Source organism: Arachis ipaensis, chromosome B2 (assembly GCF_059453495.1).
Source record: "Arachis ipaensis isolate K30076 ecotype BB chromosome B2, ASM5945349v1, whole genome shotgun sequence".
Taxonomy (NCBI): Eukaryota; Viridiplantae; Streptophyta; class Magnoliopsida; order Fabales; family Fabaceae; genus Arachis; species Arachis ipaensis.
In genome coordinates this window covers 26,014,471-26,027,937 of record NC_142437.1, presented here as the reverse complement: position 1 = coordinate 26,027,937, position 13,467 = coordinate 26,014,471, and positions in this window count along the sequence as shown.

The window sequence follows — 13,467 nt, the reverse complement described above, 5'->3', positions numbered from 1 at the left end:
GAGGGTTTCACGGTTTCCTTTCTCTCTATCCCACAGTCATATCTCTCTCTTTTCTTTCAATATTAGTTCAGTTCCAAGAGGAAATAATGAATATTAGATGGTGAAGAATAAGGGTTAATACTCAAATTCGTCCCTGAAAGATCACGCGATCTTCATTTTCATCCCTGATGAGCGGATATTTTATACGCTTTTTGGGGTTAATTTCATATAGTTTTTAGGATGTTTTAGTTAGTTTTTAGTTTAATTCTATTAGTTTTTAGGAAAAATTCATATTTCTGGACTTTACTATGAGTTGTGTATTTTTCTGTGATTTCAGGTATTTTTCTGGCTGAAATTGAGGGAGCTGAGCAAAAATCTGATTCAGGCTGAAAAAGGACTGCTGATGCTGTTGGATTCTGACCTCCCTGCACTCAAAGTGGATTTTCTGGAGCTACAGAACTCGAAATGGCGCGCTTCCAATTGCGTTGGAAAGTAGACATCCAGGGCTTTCCATCAATATATAATAGTCCATACTTTGCACGAGGATAGATGACGTAAACTGGTGTTCAACACCAGTCTTCTGCCCAATTCTGGCGTCCAGCGCCAGAAAAGGATCAAAAGTTGGAGTTCAACGCCAGAAATGGATCCAAACCTGGCGTTGAACGCCCAAAACAGCCTTAGGCATGTGAATTGCTTAAGTCTCAGCCCCAGCACACACCAAGTGGGCCCCAGAAGTGGATCTCTGCACCATCTGTTACAGTTTACTCATTTTCTGTAAACCTAGGCTACTAGTTTAGTATTTAAACAACTTTTAGAGACTTATTTTGTATCTCATGACATTTTTAGATCTGAACTTTGTATTCTTTGACGGCATGAGTCTCTAAACCCCATTGTTGGGGGTGAGGAGCTCTGCTGTGTCTCGATGAATTAATGCAAGTATTTCTGTTTTCCATTCAAACACGCTTGTTCCTATCTAAGATGTTCATTCGCGCTTAACTGTGATGGAAGTGATGATCTGTGACACTCATTACCTCCCTCAAACTATGAACGTGTGCCTGACAACCACCTCCGTTCTATATCTGCTTGAATGAGTATCTCTTAGATCTCTTAATTAGAATCTTCGTGGTATAAGCTAGAACTGATGGCGGCATTCATGAGAATCTGGAAAGTCTAAACCTTGTCTGTGGTATTCCGAGTAGGATTCAATGATCGAATGACTGTGACGAGTTTCAAACTCATGAAGGCTGGGCATTAGTGACAGATGCAAAAGAATCAAGGGATTCTATTCCAACCGGATCGAGAACCAACCGGTGATTAGCCGTGCTGTGACAGAGTGCGTGAGCGTAGTTTTCACTGGAAGGATGGATGGTAGCCATTGACAACGGTGATCCACCTACACACAGCTTGCCATAGGAGGACATGCGTGCGTGAATCAGAAGACAGAGGAAAGCATAAATTCAGAAGACAAAGCATCTCCAAAACTCCAACATATTCTCCATTATTGTTTAACAAGTAACCTTTAATCCATGCTCTCTTGTTTATTCGTAATTCAACTGATAAACATAATTGACTTCCTGACTAAGATTTACAAAATAACCATAGATTGCTTCAATCCAACAATCTCTGTGGGATTCGACCCTTACTCACGTAAGGTATTACTTGGACGACCCAGTGCACTTGCTGGTTAGTGGTACGAGTTGTGAAAAGTGTGATTCACAATTCGTGCACCAAGTTTTTGGCGCCGTTGCCGGGGATTGTTCGAGTTTGGACAACTAACGGTTTATTTTGTTGCTTAGATTAGGAAAAATTTCTCTTTTTTGTTTAGAGTCTCTTTTTATTGTTGTGTTAGAATCTTAGAATCCTTATTTTCTTTTTAAAATCTTTTTCAAAAAAATAATTTTTCTATTAAATCCTGTGCCAAAATTTAAGTTTGGTGTTTTCTTGTTGATTTTTCTGTGTTTTTCGAAAATTTATTTTGGTTTTCTAAAAATTTTAAGTTTGGTGTTCTTCCTTTGTGTTCTCGTGTTCTTGTGAATCTTCAAAGTCTTCTTAAGTTTTCCTTGTGTCTTGATCTTAAAATTTTTAAGTTTGGTGTTCCTTGGTGTTTTTTCCCCCCAAAATTTTTGAAAATAAGGAACCTCAGATCTAAAAATTTTAAATCCTGTGTTATCTTATTGTTTTTCTCTCTCCTTTAAAAATTCAGATTTTTATTTCAAAATTTAAAACCTTTTTCAAAAATCATCATATCTTTTTCAAAATCTCCTAACCACTTTCTCTCTCCTCACTTTTTCGAAAATCTTTTACTCATTTTTATTTATTTTATTTTGATTTATTTTATTTTCGAAATAAATTAATAAATAAATAAATAAAAATATTTTTTCTATTTTACATCATCTCCCTTTCTCCATCATGGACCTAAGCGGAAATGAACAGTCCAGGAGGACTCTGGGGTCATATTCTAACCCCTCTACTGCTTCATATGGGAGTAGTATCTGCATACCCTCCATTGGAGTCAGTAGCTTTGAGTTGAATCCCCAGCTCATTATCATGGTGCAGCAAAGCTGCCAGTATTCCGGTCTTCCACAGGAAGAACCTACAGAGTTTCTGGCATAATTTTTACAAATTGCTGACACAGTACATGATAAGGAAATAGATCAGGATGTCTACAGACTATTACTGTTTCCATTTGTTGTAAAAGATCAAGCTAAGAGGTGATTAAATAACCAACCTAAGGCCAGCATAAAGACATGGAAACAGCTGACAGAAAAATTCCTGAATCAATATTTCCCTCTAAAAAGGATGACACAGCTAAGGCTGGACATCCAAGGCTTCAAGCAAGGAGATAATGAATCTCTTTATGATGCCTGGGAGAGATACAGAGAGATGCTACGAAAATGCCTCTCTGAAATGTTCTCAGAGTGGGTTCAGTTAGACATCTTCTACTATGGGCTTGCAGAAGGAGCTCAGATGTCTCTAGATTACTCAGCTGGTGGATCTATCCACATGAGAAAGACAATTGAAGAGGCTCAAGAGCTCATTGATACAGTTGCCAGGAATCAGCATATGTATCTAAGCAGTGACCCTTCCATGAAAGAAGAGGTTAAAACAGCAACTGCTGAACTCAGTCCTGTAGAACAAGCTGCTGAATTCAATCAGCAATTGGACTTCCTAACAAGGCAATTAGCCGAATTCAAAGATAGACTACAAGAGACAAGGATGGCTAATATACATATGGAAGAACAGTTTAAGCAAACAAAGCAGCAGCTGTCAAGGCAAATAACAGAAGAATGCCAAGCAGTTCAATTAAGAAGTGGGAAGACATTAAATATCTCACCTCAAGGCAGCAAAAAGTCAAGAAATGAGCAACCCACCAAAGATTCACCTGAGGACAGTAAAAGCCCAGGGAAAAATAATTCTGGCGCTAAAACGCCAGAAAATTGGTGGAAGGCTGGCGCTGAACGCCCAGACCATGCCCACAACTGGCGTTCAACGCCAGAAACAAGGCAGGATTGGCGTTCAACGCCAGAAATGGGCAAGAATCTGGCGTTGAACGCCCAAAATGGGCAGGATCCGGCGCTGAACGCCCAAAATAGGCACATTTCTGGCGTTCAGACGCCAGGAACAGACAGGGAGCTGGCGTCTAACGTCACTCCAGCTTCTGACTCTGGCACTCAATTGCCAGTGAGGGATCAGACACACACAAATGCTGATAACAACCCCTCTAAAAAGGCTTCTTCAACCACTTCTGTAGGCAATAAACCTGCAGCAACTAAGGTTGAAGAATATAAAGCCAAGATACCTTATCCTCAAAAACTCCGGAAAGAGGAGTAGGATAAGCAATTTGCTCGCTTTGCAGATTATCTCAGGACTCTTGAAATAAAGATTCCATTTGCAGAGGCACTTGAGCAAATACCTTCTTATGCCAAGTTCATGAAAGAGATCTTGAGTCATAAGAAGGATTGGAGAGAAACAGAAAGAGTTCTCCTCACTGAAGAATGCAGTGCAGTCATTCTGAAAAGCTTTCCTGAAAAGCTTAAAGACCCCGGGAGCTTTCTGATACCATGCATATTGGAAGATAATTGTACCAAGACAGCTTTATGCGATCTTGGGGCAAGCATCAACCTAATACCTGCATCCACTATCAGAAAGCTTGGTTTAAGTGAAGAAGTTAAACCAACCCGGATATGTCTTCAACTTGTTGATGGCTCCACTAAATACCCATCAGGCGTGATTGAAGACATGATTGTCAGGGTTGGGCCATTCGCCTTTCCCACTGACTTTGTTGTGCTGGAAATAGAGGAGCACAAGAGTGCTACTCTCATTCTAGGAAGACCCTTCCTAGCAACTGGACGATCCCTTATTGACGTCCAACAGGGGGAAATAACCCTGAGAGTCAATAATGATGAGTTCAAGTTGAACGCTGTCAAAGCCATGCAACATCCAGACATATCAACAGACTGCATGAAAGTTGATCTTATTGACTCCTTGGTAGAAGAGATCAACATGGCTGAGAGTCTCGAATCAGAGTTGGAAGACATCTTTAAAGATGTTCAGCCTGATTTGGAGGATTCAGAGGACATGAAAGAGCCTCTGAAATTTCTTCTAAAAGAGGAAAAACCTCCTAAACCCGAGCTCAAGCCATTACCACCATTCTTGAAATATGCATTTCTAGGAGAAGGTGATACTTTTCCATTGATCATAAGCTCTGCTTTAAATTCACAGGAAGAGGAAGCACTTATTCAAGTGCTAAGGACACACAAGACAGCTCTTGGGTGGTCCATAGGTGACCTTAAGGGCATAAGCCCAGCTAGATGCATGCACAAAATCCTATTGGAGGATAATGCCAAGCCAGTGGTTCAACCACAGAGGCGGCTAAATCCAGCCATGAAGGAAGTGGTGCAGAAAGAGGTCACCAAATTACTAGAGGCTGGGATTATTTATCCTATTTCTGATAGCCCCTAGGTGAGCCCTGTCCAAGTCGTCCCAAAAAAGGGAGGCATGACAGTGATTCATAATGAAAAGAATGAACTGGTTCCTACAAGAACAGTTACAGGATGGCGCATGTGTATTGACTACAGAAGACTCAATACAGCCACCAGAAAGGATCATTTTCCTTTACCATTCATAGACCAGATGCTAGAAAGACTGGCAGGTCATGAGTATTACTGCTTTTTGGACGGCTACTCAGGCTATAATCAGATTGCAGTAGATCTCCAGGATCAAGAGAAAACAGCATTCACATGTCCATCTGGAGTGTTTGCTTATAGAAGGATGCCATTTGGGCTATGTAATGCGCCTGCAACCTTCTAGAGATGCATGCTCTCTATTTTCTCTGATATGGTGGAAAAATTTCTGGAAGTTTTCATGGATGACTTCTCAGTATATGGAGACTCATTCAGCTCCTGTCTTGATCACCTGAAACTTGTTCTGAAAAGATGCCAAGAGACCAACCTAGTTTTAAACTGGGAAAAATGTCACTTCATGGTGACTGAAGGGATTGTCCTTGGGCATAAAATCTCAAACAAGGGAATAGAGGTGAATCAAGCAAAAATAGAGGTAATTGAAAAATTACCACCACCTGCCAATGTTAAGGCAATCAAAAGCTTTCTGGGGCATGCAGGATTCTATAGAAGGTTTATAAAGGATTTTTCAAAAATCGCAAAACCTCTAAGCAATCTGCTAGCTGCTGACACACCATTTGTGTTTGACACAGAGTGTCTGCAGGCATTTGAAACGCTGAAAGCTAAGCTGGTCACAGCACCAGTCATATCTGCACCAGATTGGACATTACCATTTGAGCTAATGTGTGATGCCAGTGATCACGCCATTGGTGCAGTGCTGGGACAGAGGCATGACAAGCTTCTGCATGTCATTTATTATGCTAGTCGCGTTTTAAATGACGCCCAGAAAAATTACACAACCACAGAAAAAGAATTACTTGCAGTGGTTTACGCCATTGACAAGTTCAGATCATACTTAGTAAGATCAAAAGTGATTGTGTATACTGATCATGCTGCTCTTAAATATCTACTCACAAAGCAGGATTCAAAACCCAGGCTCATCAGATGGGTGTTGCTTCTGCAAGAGTTTGATATAGAAATAAGAGACAGAAAAGGGACAGAGAACCAAGTGGCTGATCATCTATCCCGGATAGAGCCAGTAGAAGGGACGCCCCTCCCCTCTCTTGAGATCTCTGAGACCTTCCCGGATGAGCATTTATTCGCCATTCAGGAAACACCATGGTTTGCCGATATTGCAAACTATAAAGCTGCAAGGTTCATACCCAAGGAGTACAACAGTATACAAAAGAAGAAATTAATCACTGATGCAAAGTACTACTTGTGGGATGAACCTTATCTCTTTAAGAGATGTGCAGACGGAATAATCCGTAGGTGTGTGCCTAGGGAAGAAGCACAGAGGATCCTATGGCACTGCCATGGATCTCAATATGGAGGCCATTTCGGAGGTGAGCGAACAGCCACCAAAGTCCTCCAATGTGGCTTCTATTGGCCCACACTCTATAGAGATTCCCAAGAGTTTGTACATAACTGTGACAGTTGCCAAAGAGCTGGCAATCTGCCTCATGGTTATGCCATGCCTCAACAAGGAATCTTGGAGATTGAGTTGTTTGACGTATGGGGAATTGACTTCATGGGACCTTTCCACCATCATACTCAAACACTTATATTCTGGTGGCAGTTGACTACGTATCAAAATGGGTTGAGGCCATTGCCACACCCACCAATGATACTAAAACAGTGCTGAAGTTCCTCCAGAAACATATCTTTAGCAGGTTCGGTGTCCCTAGAGTACTAATCAGCGATGGGGCACTCACTTCTGCAATAAACAGCTTTACTCTGCCATGGTTCGGTATGGAATTCGCCATAAAGTGGCCACTCCATATCACCCACAAACCAATGGGCAAGCTGAAGTCTCTAACAGAGAATTAAAGAGAATCCTAGAACGGACAGTAAGTACCCATAGAAAGGATTGGGCACGGAGCTTGGATGATGCTCTGTGGGCTTACAGAACAGCATTCAAGACCCTTATAGGGACCTCTCCATACCAACTTGTGTATGGTAAAGCATGTCACCTGCCCGTGGAACTGGAACATAAAGCCTACTGGGCAACCAGATTCCTAAACTTTGATGCCAAGTTAGCAGGAGAAAAAAGATTGCTCCAGCTAAATGAGCTAGAAGAATTCAGACTTACAGCTTTCGAAAATGCCAAGCTTTATAAAGAGAAATAAAAAAAAATGGCATGACAGAAAGCTGTCATCTAGAATCTTTGAACCAGGACAGAAGGTTCTGCTATTCAACTCTAGACTCAGGCTATTCCCCGGGAAATTGAAATCCCGGTGGAGGGGACCATACGTGATTACAAGTGTATCACCATATGGTTATGTGGAGCTTCAAGATATTGATTCTGACAAGAGGTTCATTGTCAATGCACAGAGAATCAAGCATTATCTTGAAGGCAACATTGAGCAAGAATGCTCAAGGCTGAAGCTAGATTAAAAGCTCAGCAAAGTCCAGCTAAAGACAATAAAGAAGCGCTTGCTGGGAGGCAACCCAGCCATGGGGCATCAATCCTTTAAGCATTTTGCCCGATTTTTATTTTTATTTGTTTATATAAAATTCATTGAGACTAAGGTAAATCATTTTTTTCATAAATCCACAGGGTTACAGAAGGAATCTGCACACAAAACAGAGATAGGGAGCTCACTGGCAAGAAAATGCCAGTGAAGGCCATTTTGGGCATTCAGCGCCCAAAATGGGCATCCAGTGGGCGCTGAACGCCAGGAAGGATAGCAATCTGGCGTTCAACGCCAGAAAAGGGCAGCAACTGGGCGTTGAATGCCTAGAAGTGCAGCAATTGGGCGTTAAACGCCCAAAACAGGCAGTGTTTGGGCGTTCAAACGCCAGGATGGCAGGGAGGAACCAAATTCATTTTCCCACACATATTTCCATTCTAATTTCAAATTTTATGCTTCAATGCATGATTTTTACAGAAACATGTTAAGAACCCTGATTTCTAAAATCCCCAATTTCTAAAAACCCTTTTTCAAAAATATCAAATATATCTTAATCCATAAGCACAAACCCTCTTTGCAAATTCAATCCAACTCTTTTCAAATATTTTCTAAAAACAAATCTATCTTTTTCACTCAAAAATCTTCTCAACTAATCAATATCTCTTTCAAATCTCCATATTATCTTTTTCAAAATTCAGATTTATCTTTTTCAAAAATCTATCATATCTCTTCAAATTTAAACTATATCTTCTATCTTATCTTTTTCAAATCAATCTTTTTATCTTATCTTTTCCAATTTTTCGAAAACCCACCCCCCATCCCTTTAAATTTGGGTTCGGCCTCCCTCCTCCTCCATCAACAATTGCACCTAGCTCTCCTTCTATCCCTCTCCTTTCTTTTCTTTTGCTTGAGGACAAGCAAACCTCTAAGTTTGGTGTGTTTATCCGAGATCACTAAGATCATGGCCCCCAAAGGAAAACAACCCACTCCAAGAGGCAAGAAAGAGAGCGTTCCAAAACCACTTTGGAATCAAGGGAAGTTCTTATCTAAAGAATATTCGGACCATTATAACAAAATAATGGGTCTGAGATCAGTGATCCCGGAAGTTAAATTCGATCTGAAAGAAGATGAATATCCGGAGATCCAGGAGCAAATTTGAATCAGGAACTGGGAAGTCCTAGCTAATCCTGAAACGAAGGTGGGAAGGAATATGATCCAGGAGTTCTATGCTAATATGTGGCAGACTGACAAGCAAAAACTATCTGGAACTGCCTTCTATGAATATCGGACCATGGTCAGAGGAAATATTGTTCATACCACCCCTGACAAGATCAGAGAGATCTTAAAGCTACCTTAGCTGAAAGATGATCCAGATTCCTTCAACAGGAGAATGATGAGAACAGACAAGGGCCTGGATAAGATTCTAGAGGACATATATATCCCTGAAGCCAGATGGACCACCAACACAAAGGGTGTCCCAAATCAACTCAAGAGAGAAGATTTCAAACCAGTCGCCAGAGGATGGCTGGACTTCATTGGGCATTCTCTGTTGCCTACCAGCAACCGTTCTGAAGTCACAGTTAAAAGAGCAGTGATAATCCATTGCATCATGATGGGAAAAGAAGTGGAAGTTCATCAGATGATCTCAGCTGAACTCTACAAAATTGCTAACAAAAATTCTAAAGAGGCCAGGTTGGCTTATCCAAGCGTGATCTATCTGCTCTGCAAGGATGCTGGAGTAAGGATGGGAATAACTGAGTATATCTCAGTTGAGAAGCCAATCACCAAAGCATCAATGGAAAAACAACAAGCACAGGATGATCCCATCAAGAAGAAAACACAGGAATTTCTCCCAGAGATCCCTCAGTCTGAATACTGGGAGTATCTTGAGACGTCTGTTACCAAGATACGGGAAGCTATGGAACAAATCATAAAAGAACAAAAGGAACACGGTCAAATTCTTACCTATATGTTTAAAGAACAAGAGGAGCAAGGGCGTGACTTAAGGGACTTGAAGCGCCAGAAAGTATCTCTTGCAGGACCAAGCACCCCAAGGATCAGAGGAACCCCCGTTCCCCCAGAATAAAGGTTGTTAATTTCCAATTTCCGCCTTAACTCTGTGATAGTGTCCTTATAGAAGTTTACCTTAGGAGTCATATAGTAGTAATTAGTATCTATTTTGATTTTATCTCCAATTAAGCTATAGTTTATTTTTCTCATCATCAGCAAACATGAATAAAGTAGTAGATCTTTTGAATAAGAGGCAATAAAATTTCGAGTTTTAATAAGAGAAATTCTAATTAGTTAAATGTGGTGGCAATGCTTTCTGTCTTCTGAATGAATGCTTGAACAGTGCATATATCTTTTGAATTTGTTGCTTAAGACTGTTAAATATGTTGGCTCTTGAAAGAATGATGAACATGAGACATGTTATTGATAATCTGAAAAATCATAAAAATGATTCTTGAAGCAAGAAAAAGTAGCAAAGAACAAAGCTTGCAAAAAAAAAAGTAGCGAAAAAAAATTAGAAAGAAAAAGAAAAAGCAAGCAGAAAAAGCCAAAGCTCTTAAAACCAAGAGGCAAGAGCAAAGAGCCAATAGCCCTTAAAACCAAAAGGCAAGGGTAATAAAAAGGATCCCAAGGCTTTGAGCATCAGTGGATAGGAGGGCCAAAAAGGAATAAAATCCTGGCCTAAGCGGCTAAACCAAGCTGTCCCTAACCATGTGCTTGTGGCGTAAAGGTGTCAAGTGAAAACTTGAGACTGAGCGGTTAAAGTCAAGGTCCAAGCAAAAAGAAGAGTGTGCTTAAGAACTCTGGACACCTCTAATTGGGGACTTTAGCAAAGCTGAGTCACAATCTGAAAAGGTTCACCCAGTTATGTGTCTGTGGCATTTATGTATCCGGTGGTAATACTGGAAAACAAAGTGCTTAGGGCCACGGCCAAGACTCATAAAGAAGCTGTGTTCAAGAATCATCACACTGAACTAAGAGAATCAATAACACTATCTGAATTCTGAGTTCCTATAGATGCCAATCACTCTGAGCCTCAATGGATAAAGTGAGATGCCAAAATTGTTCAGAAGCAAAAAGCTACTAGTCCCGCTCATCTAATTAGAATCTGAGCTTCATTCAAAAACTTTGAGATATTATTGCTTCTCAACCTATTAGTCTTCTATTTTATTTGTCTAGTTGCTTGAGGACAAGCAACAATTTAAGTTTGGTGTTGTGATGAGCGGATATTTTATACGCTTTTTGGGGTTAATTTCATATAGTTTTTAGGATGTTTTAGTTAGTTTTTAGTTTAATTCTATTAGTTTTTAGGAAAAATTCATATTTCTGGACTTTACTATGAGTTGTGTGTTTTTCTGTGATTTCAGGTATTTTTCTGGCTGAAATTGAGGGAGCTGAGCAAAAATCTGATTCAGGCTGAAAAAGGACTACTGATGCTATTGGATTCTGACCTTCCTGCACTCAAAGTGGATTTTCTGGAGCTACAGAACTCGAAATGGCGCGCTTCCAATTGCGTTGGAAAGTAGACATCCAGGGCTTTCCAGAAATATATAATAGTCCATACTTTGTACGAGGATAGATGACGTAAACTGGCGTTCAACGCCAGTCCTCTGCCCAATTCTGGCGTCCAGCGCCAGAAAAGGATCAAAAGTTAGAGTTCAACGCCAGAAATGGATCCAAACCTGGCGTTGAACGCCCAAAACAGCCTTAGGCACGTGAATTGCTTAAGTCTCAGCCCCAGCACACACCAAGTGGGCCCCAGAAGTGGATCTCTGCACCATCTGTTACAGTTTACTCATTTTCTGTAAACCTAGGCTACTAGTTTAGTATTTAAACAACTTTTAGAGACTTATTTTGTATCTCATGACATTTTTAGATCTGAACTTTGTATTCTCTGACGGCATGAGTCTCTAAACCCCATTGTTGGGGGTGAGGAGCTCTGCTGTGTCTCGATGAATTAATGCAAGTATTTCTGTTTTCCATTCAAACACGCTTGTTCCTATCTAAGATGTTCATTCGCGCTTAACTGTGATGGAGGTGATGATCTGTGACACTCATTACCTCCCTCAAACTATGAACGTGTGCCTGACAACCACCTCCGTTCTATATCTGATTGAATGAGTATCTCTTAGATCTCTTAATTAGAATCTTCGTGGTATAAGCTAGAACTGATGGCGGCATTCATGAGAATCCAGAAAGTCTAAACCTTGTCTGTGGTATTTCGAGTAGGATTCAATGATCGAATGACTGTGACGAGCTTCAAACTCATGAAGGCTGGGCGTTAGTGACAGATGCAAAAGAATCAAGGGATTCTATTCCAACCGGATCGAGAACCAACCGGTGATTAGCCGTGCTGTGACAGAGCGCGTGAGCGTAGTTTTCACTGGAAGGATGGATGGTAGCCATTGACAACGGTGATCCACCTACACACAGCTTGCCATAGGAGGACATGCGTGCGTGAATCAGAAGACAGAGGAAAGCAGAAATTCAGAAGACAAAGCATCTCCAAAACTCCAACATATTCTCCATTATTGTTTAACAAGTAACCTTTAATCCATGCTCTCTTGTTTATTCGCAATTCAACTGATAAACATAATTGACTTCCTGACTAAGATTTACAAAATAACCATAGATTGCTTCAATCCAACAATCTCTGTGGGATTCGACCCTTACTCACGTAAGGTATTACTTGGACGACCCAGTGCACTTGCTGGTTAGTGGTACGAGTTGTGAAAAGTGTGATTCACAATTCGTGCACCAATCCCCGAATGATTTTTTAATCAAATTAGTCCTAAAAGATAAAATATAAGTCAAATTAGTCCTTCCGTCAGTAGGATGATGATGTGGCACGTTAAGTGCCACGTGGCAGGTCAGTGACACGTGGCATACACGTGGCATGCCACGTGTCATTTGACATGTGAAAAAGTTTTTTATAGTCAAAATAGTCCTTGAAAGTCCAGACGTAAGTCATTTTCATCCCTCAAATTTTAAAAATTAGTCAAACTAGTCCCTATATAATTTTTTTAAATTTTTCTTCATAATATTAAATTTGAAATATTTTTTTATACTACTAATTTTAATAGAAATGTAATTGACAAACAAAACATTAGTAATTGTATCTTTTCTTCTTAAAAATTTTTTCCAATAAAATTATCTCTCTCCTTTAATTCTTCTCAAAATCTCTCTTATTCTTTTCTATTCTAAAACCTTTTTCTTACATTATTACATTTTGCTGGAATATATATATATATATACTCAAAATTGAAATGTATGTATTTATTAACCTAAACAAAGTTATATGCTCAAAATCAAAATTTATGTATGTTAACCTAAACAAAGTTATACCACTATTTTTTTCTACTACATATTTTTTTTCATTACGGTATTACTTACATATAGAATGTAATGGTAGTGATACTTAGAGTCAAAATTCAAGAAGATCCACAAATTTTGCTTCAATTCCAAATTTTACAAAATATTAAAAATTTGTTGCTTAATTATTATTATTATTATTATTATTATTATTATTATTATTATTATTATTATTATTATTATTATTATTATTATAAACAAATTGCTTCTTAAGCGTAATACATACAAAGATTATAATAAATTTTTGTGTGTTTCATATATTTGAGATAGATTATATAATTTTTCTTTTAATTTCACAAATCAATGAGATAAAATAAAATAGAAAATATTATACCTATGCATAACACAGGCTACTCGCACTAGTACATTATATAAATAGATATGTTTCGTATTAAAATAAAAGAAATTTTATTATAATTTTTGAATCAAAGGAATCACTTTTTGAATTTTAATATTCTAATATAATTTTTTAAATATTTCATTTAAACAAAAGGAATTGAAGCAAAATTTGTGGATCTTCTTGAATTTTGACTCTAAGTATCACTACCATTACATCCTATATGTAAGTAATA